Here is a 16,379-nt window from a genome sequence, read left to right as displayed (position 1 = left end):
TTTATGATTCTTTTGATTGGATTGATAGCATTTTTTTGGGAAATAAGATAAAATGTTAGTGATTTAGGAATTAGAGGCAATGCGGAACGAATGTAAATGAAAACAATAAACGTCGAAATGAACTTTTAGATTGTGCTCATCATTTTGAGCTTTTGTACTTAAAACATGAGATGCAATCAGTGAGGACGATTTCTTATGTGTGGGATTTAATACATTTTTGGAGCCTTGACAATATGATTTTTGTGACATTCAACATTTCTTTTTATCAGTGCATGGTGTTTCTTTGTAGAAGTTAAAACGCTTCACAGACTTTCTTATCCGTAGAAGTTCAAAAGAGGCTATTTGATCAAGAAGGTATCACTTTTGTCAACTCCATTCGTTTGATAAATTTATATTTCACTCTCTGTTGAACTCTTTATTAGAACTGATTCCTATTTACATGTTTCTGCTATGTGAATAAATTACAAAGATAATACATGTAGAATAAATAAACAAACTTAGGGTTAGCCATATGACGAAATGGGTAAAACTCTTCAGTATGAACTTGAGAATATGGACTTCATAGTGCGCGCGAAGTACACATGGGAACATTGATATGTATATTGTGCTGTGCATGCACAACAAATGTGTGTAGGCAACTTGTAGTTTTCTAGTAGTTCATAAATCTTGTTCATTATTGTATGCGTCCATGGGGTATCAGGTATGACCATTTTTTGAAACTGGTCCATAGGCTGAAAAGGTTTCGAAAAGATCTTTGAGGTAATGCCCATATATCAAATTGATCACTCTGTCCAAATTTCATTAATTCATCCATAGAAACTTATGAAGTGACAATAATTTACCATGTTATGACGAATCACATATAGACATGTCACTTACACATTCAATTTTAACAAAATAAAAGTACACGGTCAACATATTACATCAACCTAAACTATTAAAAAAAATTAAACATAAAGTGAAATAAAAAGTATAAAAAATAAATCAATTTGAAAAAATCAATTTGATTAGAAAATGAAAAAAAAAAAAAACTTAAAAACTATCAATAAAAAATCATAAATCTTGTCCTTTTAGAAGCCAAACTAATTTAAATTATAAACTAAAGATAGAAAACCTTTAAAAATTAAATAATTAAAACTTAATATTAGAAAAAATATGAGCGGAGGGATCATTTTGATATATGAAAACCTTTTCAACTCGAGGCACCATTTTGGAAGAAGGTCAAAATGTTTTTAGTTGAGTCTGTGCACTAGAGTGCCACGGATAGCATTTGTGGGTATTGTACGGCCTAGGGGTGCAGCGGGGGCCCGCCCCGCCTCCGCATGGGCAGACGGGGTACCCCGCACCACACATGCCGGGGCGGGGTCACCTGCCCCGCATGAAATACACTAAGCGGGGGCAGGGGGCGGGCAGGGCTCAACCCCGCCTCGCTTTTCCCCCGCCCCACCCTGCACTTTATATTTATATTTATAAATATAAATTTTTATATTTATAAATATCTATTTTTATTTTACAAATTGTATATATATAAATATATATATTACAATTTGTTCAACTTGTTCACAAGAGTCACAAGAGAGTGAGACTTGTTGATCACAAGATTACAGTAAGTCCCACATTGCTCAAGTAAGACTCTTGTATGGCATTAGAGTTCTATATAAAGGAGGCCTAGGGTGCCCATGGCATATGCAATCTTGTGATGAACAAGTTTCACTCTCTTGTGAACAAGTCTAATAAATTTAAAAATTAGTAACATAATTTTTCTGTTACTAGTTTTTAAATTATTATTATATATAAATTTTAAGTTACAATTTAATTATATAATAATTTGGGTCTAAAAATAATATTTTTAGACACATTTTTTTTAAACTCATTGAAATATGAGATTCTTGAAGTGGGCGGGGGCAGGGCGGATGGGGTGTTTGACCCGCCCCCCCGGCACCGGAGCGAGGGGCCCTGCCCCCGCCTCACGGGGGCGGGATGAAATTTTCATCCCCTGCATATGCGAGGGCAGGGTGCGGGTAGCACCCCTAGTACGGCCTGCAATTTTCTAGCGGTTCATAAAAAAATGCAAATATATTCAATATTAAAATGAAGAGGTGATAAATGAGATTGGAAAAAGATTACTTATCCTTTTATTTTTAAGGAGTGGAAAGGAATAGTCAATCACGATAATTTCTATTATTATTACTTGTATATAGAAAGTTAGTTCTTTGCATTGTAATGAAAATTTCTTGGGTTCCCCCAAAAGTGGGCAAAACCTAGACGGAGGCTTTTGAGAGAAATGTAATGATGTAAGCATTCTCTTCTATTTACTGGAATGGTGCACCTTCTCCATTCCATTTTCCTTGGAAAATTGTATTCGCCCATCCAAATTGGTTCAAGGGTTTTATTGCCAATATAACAACTTCCTTTCTTTCTTTTACACATGTTGATCGAGATAATAATTTAATGCAATTAGTCATTTTACTAATTAATTTTTTAAAGTCCCTTGTCTGCATCCAAGTGATATTAGAAGATTTTGCATGTTATATTGTGCTTGAAGTGTTTGGCATTATGTTATTGAAGATTATATTATATACAAAAAGTTTTAACTGTTTTTCTCATATGGAAAGTAAATTTACAGACTGTATTTTTTATGAACACAACGTCAACAGCCAAGCCCATTTGTAGGTGTAAAATGTGAATCCACTATTCTACAAGTAACCACCCACTACAGACCATTCTAGATGAATTGTGTGTGTTTTTTATTGGTAGAACCTACTTAAACATACTTAGTCACTAGATTTTTACCAAGAGCATTATTTGCCCCCACCTTTGAGTGTTGATAAGTAGGGTAGGGCGTTAGGTCCCCGTAATCGGCCTGCTCGCCCAATGCGCCCTTCCCAACTAGGGGACGGGAGGACAATTCTGGGTGTGAGCAGTTGCTTAAGGCAAAAATTGAAATGTGAGTGCGATACTTGGCAAGATTTTCACCCACCCACCTGTATATGTTTTTAAGAAATACATCATATAAAAGCTAAAACCCTAATTTTTTTTTCTCTTTCCTCTCACTTTCTCCTCCAGTCGACCATCTCTCATTTCTCCTTTCTCTTCTCTTTGTCTCATTCCTCTCACTCTCATTCATGCGGTTCTCTTCTCCTCTTCTTCTCATCCTCTTGTTCTTTTCTTCTTTTTCTCCTACTCTCAGCCCTTTTCATCTCTCCATTCATCTTCTCCTCTTTTTCTTCTCCTCCCTCTTCTTCTTCTTTTTATCCCTTCTCGGTCCTGTTCTTCTTTTCCATCCATAGCCAAGCCATGTCGATGGTTAAAGTCATAAGATCTATGTAGATCCATGGGATTTATGCACAGATGTGTAGATAGTGCGATTTATATATGGATTTGTGTAGATCCATTAATAAATATGAGATTTTGTGTGATTGTTTTGTGTGAATATTGTTGGTGGATAAGGTGGCCAATCCACCCTCCCGTTTGACTGAGTGGGACCACCCACCCACATTAAGCGGGATTGGGGACAAAAATATGGTCCAAACCTAGGCGAGTGCGGGGGCCAAGGGAATAGGGTGGGTAGTAGCCAATTTAACAAGTGTATCAACACCACATAGTCGCTATATTTCACCCACTTGACTGCAAACTAGCAAGATCAATTAAGTAAAATAACTCAACTAGTTCATTTGCTTGTGCTAGACAATAGTCTCAATCAGCATGGTGTTTGCGTTTTGCATAACAAGTTATTAAAGGCAATGGAGTAGGATATTTTGTAGGGCTATACACCGACATATCGCCCTTGGTTTTGGTGCAAAATCAAGTCCCCACTGACATGGGAGAACGCTGCTTAAAACTAGCTGAAACCGATCGACTATGGGAGAATGCTGCATCGGCGCGATCTTTGGTCTGCCATTGGCATCTCTATGATGGAGATATGCTGCTGCAAAGAAGAAGAAGAAATAGTCTCTATGACGGAGGGTTGCAGAGGATTCAGACGCGTCGCGAGGAAGAAGACAACGCGAAGAAGAAGAAGAAGAGGGGGGTTATTACCTAGTCAAAATGGCTCCGTCCTATATGGTTTTCTTTTTTAACCTCCAGGCCCCAAAATGATGCCGTTTCATTTATTTAATTGAAACAACGTCATTTTATATATATATTGTTGGGAGAATTTTTTTCAAAAGTATCAGCCCCATCTAAGTGGATACGGTTTTTGGCCCAAAACCAAGCTGAGGCTCGTAAGACTCAAGACAGCCTATCTGCAGGATTCCTAGTTTTGGGAGAATGTGGGTCAAACCAACCACCAAGCCCGGAGAGCACCTAGTCTCCTTTTACCATGGAAAGAGCAACATGTCACTTTGATGAGACTTCACGACTTGGCACCCCCTCCCGGAGACCATGCCACATTAAATAGATTCTAGCAAGAGGCACCCCTGGGCCAGAAGGGCAGGTATAAAGGCCACCCCTCGAACGCCGAGCGAAGGTAACTAAAAACATACAACTGGATTTTAGTGTCGTTCATTTTCTCTCCTACTAATTTAAGTATCGGAAATTCCATCCAGCTGCCATCTGGCTGCTAGACCTCGGAGTGACTCTGCTTGTGTAGGTAACAAGGAAGGCCCGAGCCCCTGAAGAGCCCGGCTCAAAGGCGTATGAAACACGACGTTAACAGTTGGCGCCATATTTGGAATCTGACAAATTTCAAAGTCGAACGTGTCATTCGCATGCCTGTAGGAGCCCACCCTTGGAGGGTTTGGAGTTGTGACTGGATATTGAAGGGAGTTGTCGACCAAGAATGGCCGCTGAAGAAAGGCAATCGGGGGTAGCGATGGCGATCTTGTAGAGTGAAACGAGCGGCCAGTTGAGAGGTGCTGGAGATGGAGTTCGGCCTGCTTCGCCAAGCAAGGAGGCACCCCCGACCCCAACACTGGCCTCGAAGTGTACTCTCGTCGAGGGCGATGTGAGAGACGAGTTTACGTTAAAAAAGGCATAAACGAACGAGCCCTTAGAATTAATTCTACTTGATCATAATCGAATGGATGCAATCGTCAGAGTTAGAACAGGGATCACTGCCGAAGTAAGGGAACCGCTACAGCGATTGCTCATCGAGCACCGGGACTTCTTTGCGTGGACTCATGAAGACATGCCGCAGATCAATCTTGCTATCATACAACATCATCTGAGTGTGGACCCTAGGGCCAGAGGGGTGAGACAAAAGAGTAGGAGGTTCAGCGTGGAGAAGAATGCAACCATTGCGCTTGAGGGGGATCGTCTATTGGCGGCGGGATTTATACTAGAGGGGATTTACACGAGAGGCTTGCTATTTGGATTGACTGTCCAATGTGGTAAGTGAAGAATAATGGCAAGTGAAGAATGTGTGTGGATTTACAGATCTGAACAAAGCATGTCCTAAGGACAACTTCCCGCTCCCCTGAATCAACCCAGTCGTAGACTTGATGGCCGGCCACCGCATGTTGAGTTTTATGGATGCTTACTCGGGGTACAATCAAATCCTCATGTGCCCTAGAGATGAAGAAAAGACTTCATTCATCACTAACAGATGGTTGTAGTGTTACATTGCCATGCCGTTCGGCATGAAAAATGCAAGGGCTGCCTACCAACGACTGGTCAATCAAATGTTCAAAGCCTAGATCAAGAGGAATATGGAGGTGTGTGGACGACTTGTTGGTCAAAAGCAAGACCCTAGCATAGCACCTAAAGAACCTTCGAGAAGCCTCTGCAGTACTACGACGGTACAAGATGAAGTTGATCCCCATCAAATGCGTGTTTGGGATGGGATCGGCGAAGTTCCTGGAGTTCATAGTGTCAGAATGAGGAATTGAGGCCAATCTTGAAAAGGTTAACGCCGTCTTGGATATGTCTTATCCCCGAAGTATTAATGACATGCAGAAGCTTGCTGACAGGTTAGCAGTCCTCAACCTATTTATATCATGGTCAATAGATAAATACTTGCCTTTCTTTAGAGTACTGCAGAAAGCCCACGACTGGAACAAGGAATGTGACGCAGCATTTGCTGCGCTTAAGCAATACCTAACCAACTGTCCACTGCTTGTCCAGCCCCAATGCGGGGAAATACTGACCTTGTATTTGTTCGTCTCCCTACAAGCAATTTCCTCGACATTGGTGCGGGAGGACAAAGGGGTCCAGAGACCAGTCTACTATGTGAGCCGAGTATATAGAGGAGCAGAAGTCAGGTACACCCGGGTCGAACAACTCGCCTTCAACCATATTTGCAGGCGCACTTGATCAAGGTTATCATAGAAGCCCCCGTACGAAAGGCCTTACAATGGCTAGATGCCTCAGGTTGCCTCACTAACTGAGCGATGGAACTAAGCAAATTCGAACATCGAGTATGCCCCCCGCGTCTGCTTAAAGGGGCAAATCTTGGCCAACTTCATTGCAGAATCATCCGACTTCCCCAACGAAGGATGATATGTACTGCTTGTGAGGCCCTGACAAATCTTCATTAACATCTCCTTTTGCCGGGCTGGAGGGGGAGTAGGGGTACATATCGTTACTGACGAGGGCGAGGAGCACGACTAGGTCATCAAGCTAGCATTCAAAACCACCAATAATGAGGTGGAGTATGAGGCGCTCTTCCTTGGCATGGCCATAGCGAGATCCTTAGGCACGGAGGAAGTGGAATTCAGGGTGAACTCACAAGTGGTAGTCAAGTAAAAGGAGAATTTGTGGCAATGAGTGAAAAATTGAAAAAGTACCTGGCGTTGGTGTAGGCTGAGCGTGCTTGTTTTCGATACTTCCAGATCCAGCAAATCCCTGTAGTGAAAAAACAATAAGGCAGACAAGCTAGCGAAGATAGCGCCTAGGCAAAAAGCTACCCCATTACCAGAGTCAACTATCCTTAGGAACGTAGAGGTGCCCGCTGTAGGGGTCGAGCTGCTAGAAGTAGGACCAGGCGTACCCAAGTGGGCAAAGGACATTTGGCGGCACCTGAACGACAATGAGGTACTCGACAATAGAGAAAGGGTGAGAAAGACGAGATACTAAGTAGCGTGGATACCATAGTCGACAGAATGCTATACCGTAGGGGGTACAGTGCCCCCTGCTAAGATGCATCTCATGCGAGTAGGCCCAACGTGTACTAGTCAAGATACACGAGAGAATTTGTGGGGACCATGCTAGAGTGAGGGTGCTAGCCAGGAAGGCGATGCGGGCCAGGTATTACTGGCCACACACTCTAAAAGATGCTGAGGAATATGTGCGGGGGTTTAAGAAATACTAGGACTACATGGGGATCATCCATTGCCCGGCAGTGGAACTAGCACCGATAGTCTCTCCCTAGCCATTCGTTTAGTGGGGAGTCGATCTGGTGGGGCCCCTTCCCCCGGAGAAAGGGGGGTAAAATTCATAATGGTGGTGGTGGACTACTTCACCAAGTGGGTCGAGGTTGAAACGTTGGTAACGATTACGGCCAATAACATTACTTGCTTCTAAGGAAGAGCATCATTTGTTGGTTCGAGGTGCCCCATTTGCGTTGTATCCGATAATGGAAGGTAGTTCGACTCTGACCATTACCGAGATTGGTGCTGGGACCTGGAGATCAAGTTTTGGTACTCTTCCTAGGGACATCCCCAGTCGAATGGTCAAGTGGAAGCCACCAACAAAATCCTATTGTGGATACTAAAGAAGAAGTTGAACAATTGGAAAGGGGCATGGGTGGAAGAACTCCCGGCCATCTTGTGGGCCTACCGGACGACTGTGAGGACACTGATCGACGAAACCCTATTCACTTTGGCGTATGGACACGAGGCTATGTTGTTGGTGGAAGTCGACATCCTAACTTACCAAATGCGCCACTACGAGCAGCACTTCAATGACCGATGCTTGGAAAAATAGCTTGACATGGTATAAGAGGTCTGAGAAGAGGTCGAGTTGACGATGGTAGCATCCTAGAAAAGAGTGAAGCGTTGCTTCAATTAAAGGGTGTGCCCGAGGTCATTCAAGATAGGAGACCTTGTATTAAAGCAGATGTGGATAGCGACAAAGGAAGAAGATAAACTCGAATCGTAGTGGGAAGGTCCCTACGTGGTGGTCGCCACCAACCGCCTCGGGGCATACTGGCTGTGGAACTCCAGTGGGAATGAATTGCAGCACTCGTGGAATGCTGAATATCTACAAATGTTTTACCGAAGAAGATTGTGACATGCATTTGTATTTTCTTGTTATTACCGACCCTACGGATGCTTGTGTCATTATCATTAATGAGAAATGCATGACTATTTCATGAACTGTACATTGGAGAAAGAGGTCCCTATGTTCGTGTGAATTATCCTTCTCGCGATGTCAACGGACGGGAGCGGGTACAGTTGCAAATTGTTTGAATAGACTACTTCCATGTGTGGGGCAACAGATGGGATACCCTCGGGCTAACCCAGCCTCCCCTGCGAGTCTAGCTTTGAGGATGCTCGAAGACCCCGTCCCCATCATGATGGAGATGTAGACGGCCCCTCAGCCCTCCATGACTAACCTTACCGCAGGGTACCAAAGGGAAGGGTGTAATGCCAAGAGGTTGCCTTGTCCCTCTTGTAGCAGGAAGTGGGCCAGTCCCAAGCGCACATGGATTGATCCTCATCATGAGCATCGACCAGTGGGAGCAGGTTTAGTTAGGGACTATTCGAACCTCCACACGTGTGGGTCAATAGGTGGAACTAGCCTGGGGTTAGACTGACATCCCTTGCGGAGAAGAGCGGGCATGGTCGTGAGGCTGTTCGAACATTACTCTGTTTTGTCATAACGAGGAGTGGACCCGGCACCAGCCCGATACTAACTGACCTTCCCTGCGAGTCAATGGATGAGAGTAGGTATAGTTGCGAATTGCTTAAATAGACTACCTCCCCGTGTGGGTCAATAGGCAGGGCATCCTCGGGCTAATCTGGCCTCCCCTACGAGGGAGAGCAAGTCCAACCTTAAGGTTGCTCAAAATTGACCCCATCCCTATCGTGGTGAAGAATAGATGACCCGTGGGATACCAAAGGGACAGGTGTAATGTCAAAGGGCTGCTCGATCCTTCCCACGGTGGAGAGTGGCCTGTCCTCAAAAGCTAATACATGGATTGACCCTTATTATGAGCATCGATACTAACCCCGGGTTAGGCCGACCTCCCCTGCAGAGGAGAGCGAGTCTAACCCTGAAGTTGCCCGAACATTACCTCGTTTCGTCATGATGAGGAGTGGATGCGGCGCCAGCATGGTCCTAACTTCCCTTTCCTGCAATGTCAACAAATGGGAGTGGGTCTAGTCAGGCAAACTGTCTAAACGGAATTTCTCCACACACAGGTCAATAGGCGGGATTGGCTTCGGGCTATCCTGACCTTCCTTACGAAGGAGAGCGAGTCTAGCCTTGCGGCTACCTGAATGGGATCCCATCCCATCGCGGCAAAGGGACGATGACCTCCCCGAAGGACTAAAGAGGAGGGTGCGGTTTAAGGTGCCCCTACCTCTCATTCAATGGAGTGTGGGATAGTGCCAAGACTACTCGACTCAACCGTAGAAGCCAACGAGGGGCGTGTGGTCGAACTGCGCAACCTCCGTTGGAGAAAATAAACGAACCTTCCTCGAGGAAATGCATCTTGTGTGCTCCCCTGAGGGAATGAACGAGCCTCCTCCGAGGGACCGAAGGGGATGATATGGTTTGGGGCACTCCTTCCCCTCCTTCGGTGGAATGTGAGCAGAGCCAAGACTAATCCAAGCCTGCAAAAAGCTTAAAGTCCTACCGCGTCAAATTAATGAGGAAGGTTGGTAATTATCAAGTAAAGTATACATATTCAGGTTTTGATTTTGTAGAATGTACGCGAAGGATTTGGGCAAGTTTGGCTTACGCGGCTCGGCCCCTTCCGAAGAGCGCTAAGATCAACTAAGCCTCGCCAGTTCTATGTATCAGAGGGATTTCCATTGCAGCTTTGACTATGCGGCATGCTCAAGCAAAACGGGGGCTTTGCATATAAGATCGCAGGCCAGTTATGCCATAAAGGGTTTCACATATCGCTAAGTGTTAAGGGTCAGTCGTACTTGATGGGATGTTATAAAAAAAGGTTATCAACTAGCCACAGTATCGGCAAGCGGCCAGTGCATCGCTGCCTGTGAAAGGCATATATGATACAAGTAGTATCGCAAAGAAAGATGAGGGAACAAGAAAACATAAAAAGAATAGTATTTTATTCATCAACTGCCAAAACAAGGACATCGGAAGGCTAAAGCATAATAGCGAGAAACCAGGCAAAGAGAAACAAAAGTAAAAAATAGCTAAAAAGTCCAAGTTAGACCAAGCGGGCTACGACACCATCAGAGGTAGAACTTAGCGGGGTCCGGTACTGTCGGCAGAAAAGGGCAACGGTTCCCAAGGTTTTGAACAACAACTCCATAGAGGAATCAGCTTGAAGGGAGGGGGGCTCGATCAACCTGAACTCCCTGGACTCACCCAGAATGCTAGGCGATGAAGGGCTATGGTAGGAGAAAATGCCCCCAATGATCCTTGTGACGGCCCCCATGGACACAAACTCCCCTCTACCTCTCCACGGGCTGGAGGGAGTTGCCCTAGACCGGGGGCCCCCGGACATTGGAAGCCCTGTTCTCCCCGGGTACGGGAGTAGACCATGATGTAATGACAGATTGTGAATTGCAGAGGGGTCTTGAGGTAGAGAAACCCATTGAATGACCTTCTTGTGAGGGTGAGGGCATGCTTTCTTTTCAAAGCACCACTTGGTAATGAAGAGCGGCACGATTTTCGGAAGAACGTTCGTAGGAGGTTCAGAGGAATTGTAACGCACATATCACCGTGAAGGCCTACCGCGGGATCCGGCATCACAAGGCCAGCCCCAGGCCTAAATGCCTTCGAAGTCAGGAATAACGAACGCAGACAAAAAAGGGAGACATAGCTTCGAAGTGCTTGAAGAATAAAAAGGGAGGTTAGTAACGAATGACAAAGGCAGACAAGACTATATAGTCGTGGAATGACAACTTGTCTCTCGAGGTTTAGAAAAACTACATGCTCTGGGGCTTAGTTAGAACTAACGTGAATCTCACAAAAATCCCACACTGATCCCATGGAAAGTATGGAAAGATGTGACCCGACACCACAAACAAGCTATGGCTAACCACTACGCTTTGAATAGTCAATTGGCCCTTTTAGATCCATGAATGCTGAAATGTATCCTTGGGAACATGCAACAGGCACGTCACCCTCGGGCAGAGGGAGCTGACACGACCCCTTGCTTGTCACATCCCGTGTAAGGCAAGCCATTGTAGCATGAGACGTGCGAGTAGGAACAGAAAAGAAGATGGGGTATGAACCAAAGAGCACGCACGTGGTGAATATTAACAAGATTAAATAAACCAGCCAAAATAAAGGATGCCCGGTCACCAAGGTACAAAGAACAAAAGCTTTACAAGTGTCTATAAGTAAAGAAAAAGAAGATAACAAAGTTGAAAGCCCCTTGGCCAGCTCATGGCTCCTCCTTTGACTTGGCAGGGTCCACCTCTAGAGACGTCAAGGCCGCTGTCGATGACCGAGAATGCATTGGGAATCAAGTCCACCTTGATCTGAGCTCCGACCTCTAAAGTAGCAGACCCGGGGTCGGGAACTCAGGTCTAGCGAGAGTAGGTCACACCCAAGGCTTGTTAGTAAATACACCCTTAGCGCCTCCCTGCTGGAGAGGAACTCGTGACGCCACACCTCGTCCCTGACCTGCCACACTCGTGATAGCTCTTGTTGTCGAGAAACAATTCTCAATTCCTCCCAATCAGTCCTCACGACCTTGAGGGTCTTTATCCTCTCTGAGTGAGTCTGGCTGACATTCAGGAACTTATCTTCAATGGGCTTATGGGAAGACTCCGCAAAATCGCATCTCCTAGAAAGAGAGACGTGTGGCTCGGAGTTCCTCGAGCTCCTCCATCATGCTATCAAGCATCCTCTCTAAGGTTCCTCATGCCTCTGACTCATGCGCCAAGTCATGATGGCACATGGCAACCTTCTCGTGGGACCTCCGCAAGTTGAACTCAGCATAACGTAGGTGTTCTCGCAAATCCATAATGGAACCCATTAGCTCCTCGTGACGCTCTACCTCAACCACAGGCTGGCAGGGGGCCATATGGGCCACAGGGCATATCCCTTGGTCCCAAGGGCCTAACCTTACTCAATCCTTCGCCACTAGGATAAGCAACCGATCAGTAACCTATCAGGAAAGCATCCAATAAAACCATGAGAAATGTACTAAAATATGCCAAAATGGAAAGTTCTACACCCTAAAGATCGACCTGAACGGGAATACACGAGGCACTTGCGCGGAAGAGGCCCTGGTTTGCAGCATTCAGTGATAACCACATCAGGCGCTCCTCCCTGGCTCGGCGGAGCCCAAGCAAGGTGGCCTTGGAAAACCTGAGAAAACAAAGAGGCTAGGAGCCTTCCCCTCAGAGAGAGCATGGAAGAATCCCCCTTGATTAGTGAGACACGAGAATGGCACACGGGGTGACGCTGGAAGGGCCAGCACCTATAGGGGGAAGGGCGCGCCCTCCCGCTGAAGAGGATGCAGACTCCCCAAACTTAAAAGCACAACAATTCCCCTTCCACTGCCTCGGGAATGGGGCCTTCGAGCATAAACCCTCGCAGAAGATTGGCCAAGAAAGGAGGGGGTGTCATCATCGAAGTCTAGTGAGATCTGCCATAACTTTTTCCCCTTTCCCTCTATTGGGGCACTAGTGGATCGCCGGCGCATAGCCGCATGTGCGGGAAGATACTGCCACAGGCTACCCTCGCTCAACAATGCGTTGGACCAGATTTCTTCTGGGTGGGCGACCCAGTCCCGCACAATCTCGATATGGCGGATCTCCCCTGATGTCGTTGGTGACTTTGGGAGTTCTCCCTCGAGCACTACAGCCCAGTTCACTTGGATGGGATAGCTTTGTTTCAAAGACTGTCCCGGAGGATATTCCCACCCAATGCCAGAAACGAAGAAAAAGCGCTTGGAGCCCGACGCTCTCGTCATACTTCTGCTCTAGGTGAACTAGTGGATTAATACGATCGAAACCATAGATGTTTCCCCTCCTCTTTAACACTCGGTGAGTAAGAAAGAACTCCCGACCAGTGAGGTCAGGCCAAGTGTCACGAGCCTCTTCCAGGGCTCGTCACCAAATCACGTAGCAACTCACCAGAATCCTCCACATGTCAGGAAGGAGTTGGGCAGGCGTCATACCAACCATGTCCAGCACGTCATGCACCGGGAGAAAATAGCAACCGAAGGCCATCAAGGAACATGGAAGGAAACAGTGCCACCTTGTATGCGAAACCCTCGGGGTTGACAACCCCTTCATTTGGTCGTGGAATATTGAGGACTGTACAGTCCAGTATGTTGAATGCTCACCTTAAGGCTTCAAAGTCGGAGGGAACCATCGATGAGAGCAAGGACCTCGCGAACCCTTGACTGCTTGCAAGAACTCCAACTAACCTTGCCCCCAGGGGTGGACTGGGCATGGTGGGAGACTCCCTGGCCTTATGATCCCCTGAGCTCTTCGGAGCAGGACGAGTGGATTTTTTTAGAGCCATGGAAGAACAGTGAGGGCAAAGGCAAGTGTCCTGAGTGATAAATAGGGTAATGTGGGAAGTCTGGGAGGGATAAGCATCCGGCCCATTCCCTCGTAGCTATATGTAGGGTCTTGAGGGACGGTTCGTATGACTAAGCATAGGGGCACATAGCCACCTAAACCTGGTGAATTCGAAGGGACAGAGGGGAAACATGGTAAGAACTAATTCAAACCATTTGTGCATACTGAATGGCGTGGGTCTTGGCGTGTGTAAGGAAAGAGCTATATGGACTTTCCATTATAGGGTAGGCGATCCGCTAGCCCGTCCACTAACAGATTCAATCATGTGAGGGACCCTACACAACTGATTTCAAGTACTTGATAGCAAGGAAGTGGAAGCGACCCAACCGGTTTGTGCCAGGAGCCAGGAAGCCAAGGATTGTTAGAATTTCCATCGACATCTTCCGATAGGAATTAGTAGGGTAACTGTTGGGAGATTTTTTTCAAAAGTATCAGCCCAACCTAAATGGATGCGGTGTCTAGCTCAAAGCTAAGCTGAGGCCCATTTGACTCAATACAGCCTATCTACGGGATTCCTTGCCTCGGGAGAATGCAAGTCAAACTGACGGGCTGGGTGGGCCATGGCCCAGAGAGCACCTAATCCCCCCTTTACCATGGAAAAAGCAACACGCCACCTTGATGGGACTCCACGACCTGTCGTCCTCTCCTGGAGATCATGCCACATTAAATGGATTCTAGCAGGGGGCACCTATGGGTCAGAAGGGCAGGGCATGGGTCTTCGACCCCAAGGGTAGGCATAAAGGCCACCCCCTAAACACTAAGCGAAGGTAACTGAAAACATACAACCTCGTTTTAAAGTCTTTCATTCTCTCTCCTACTGACTTAAGCATTGGAGGCTCCATCCAACTGCCATTCGGTCGTTGTACCTTGGAGTAACTTTGCGTGTGTAGGTAAAAAGGAAGGCCTGAACCCCTAAGGAGCTCGGCTCAAAGGCGTACAAAACATGAAGTTATTAAACCTAGTTTAAAACGGCACCGTCTTAAATATATATATATATATTTATTTATTTAAAACCTCCAGGCCCCAAAATGACATCGTTTCACTCATTTAAGTGGAAACAACGCCGTTTTATATACATATATTCAAAGAAAAAAAAAAGATATTAGATGAGATCGACAAATTCAACTGTTTCCTAGGAGTTCGAACTGGCACTGAACCGTTGATATCGGTTTTCTCATTATTCTCTTGCCTGCCGATCGGTTCCTTGCTGGTTTTGTGCTTCAGCGGCAGTTTGATTGGTTCCCAGTTGGTCCCGGCCGTTCTTGTACACCCCTAATATTTTGTAGGGCTATCAATTTTTTACACGACCCATGAAATGAACCCAACACACAATAATAGAGTTAGGGTTCAGCATAATCTAGTTTGGGTCAATTCTAGTCAATTTGAATTTGGCCCGACTAATAATTGGGTCATGCTAATCAACTTGTGAACCTGTATTGACCTGAGTGATCTAAATAGCCAAATAAAATAAAATTATGTACCCCATCCTTGTTATTAAATTTTAAAATAAAAATGTAGTATTTGTATAGTTTTTTAATTTTTAATTTTTTGCTTTTAATATTGGAAACAATTGTGTCGGGGTAACCTATGAAGTAGGCGTGTTGGGTTTGGGTCAAAGTGTTTGGCTCGTTTAATTATTCAGAATGTGCTTGGGTTGACTAAAAAATGACTCGATCTAGACACGACCAGACCCTATTGATAGCCTAAAATTGTAATAGTAACCTAGTTTTGCAAATCTATCCCATAAGTTTTGATATTTAAACTTTTGGTATTTGCACTTTAACTCCCATGATTTTCTAACTTATGCTTAGAACCGACTCAATAATCTCCCTCATACCCCTTCTCTTTTACGTACAGTGATTAGATCAAATGTATAGGAACATGAATAAGTGCTTGTATGCTATGGTTTGCAAAATATAGGTTGAAAACTATCCATGAGACTTTTGCCCCTTGCACGTGTGTATTAATAAGATAGTGATTTAATAGGACGAGATGATGGATCACATGGGGAAGATTTAGGATGAAGAGAGATTCTAAAGTAGGCTAATCATTTCATGAACATTGTTGTCATATTCAGTGTTCACAACCAAACTTTGCTATCTTTCCCAAACATCATTACCTAAGATGCATGTTTCATTATTTCTTCACTTTCGTATTTTAGATTTACATTTCAACCAGTAATGAAAAGATCTATGAATGATCAAAGGCTTTAGAACTCCAATTTTAAATTGCTTGGCCAAAACCCCTATTAGATACACTTTCTCTTCTTTGCACATTTACTTACATGATCAAATGTATACTCTAAATTTCCTTTTATATGCATGCAAGTACAAACTTTAAACTTTTTCTTCACTTCTATACACGCATGGCTTGTTAAATTATTAAAAGGCCAAACTCATGCAACTCGCTATGATGGCCAAACATATGGTGTAAAAGACCCAAGGCAAACTTGAGTGGGATCTACGCAATGAGCCCATGGTTTTCTTGAGTTAGACTCAATAGAGGATCAAGCAAGGCTACAATCATCTCAAGGCAGACTTGAGAAGGATCAGGTGAAGCTGTAAGTTGCCTTGAGCAAAGGGGCACTTTTTCTACAACCATTGTCATCCCAAGGCAGATGAGGTAGGAATATGGGCTAGGCCGCATGGCTACAAACTTCAAATGGGACTTGGCAGGGTCGGGATCATTGATTGAGTTATAATATTGTGATTATTTTGTACTTAAATTCGACTCAATCACATTTTTTTACTAGTAATT

The 16,379-nt window shown here is 44.9% G+C and overlaps 1 long non-coding RNA gene across 6 annotated transcripts in view; it reads left to right on the top strand.

Annotated features, from left to right (window-relative positions):
* LOC122281571 overlaps window positions 1-16,379 on the top strand; it is a 45,342-nt gene that overhangs the window by 1,855 nt on the left and 27,108 nt on the right. For 5 of the 6 annotated variants that reach the window (XR_006230251.1, XR_006230253.1, XR_006230249.1 and 2 more), the window contains exon 3: window positions 270-354. This is a non-coding gene — a long non-coding RNA (uncharacterized LOC122281571). Of the gene's footprint in view, window positions 1-269; window positions 355-16,010; window positions 16,245-16,379 lie in introns of all 6 variants that reach the window. The other variant, XR_006230252.1, reaches the window with a different exon arrangement.

Source organism: Carya illinoinensis, chromosome 11, assembly GCF_018687715.1.
Source record: "Carya illinoinensis cultivar Pawnee chromosome 11, C.illinoinensisPawnee_v1, whole genome shotgun sequence".
In the NCBI taxonomy this organism is placed as follows: Eukaryota; Viridiplantae; Streptophyta; class Magnoliopsida; order Fagales; family Juglandaceae; genus Carya; species Carya illinoinensis.
Note: the sequence above shows the minus strand (reverse complement) of the source record. Positions and strands in the feature narration are given on the sequence as shown.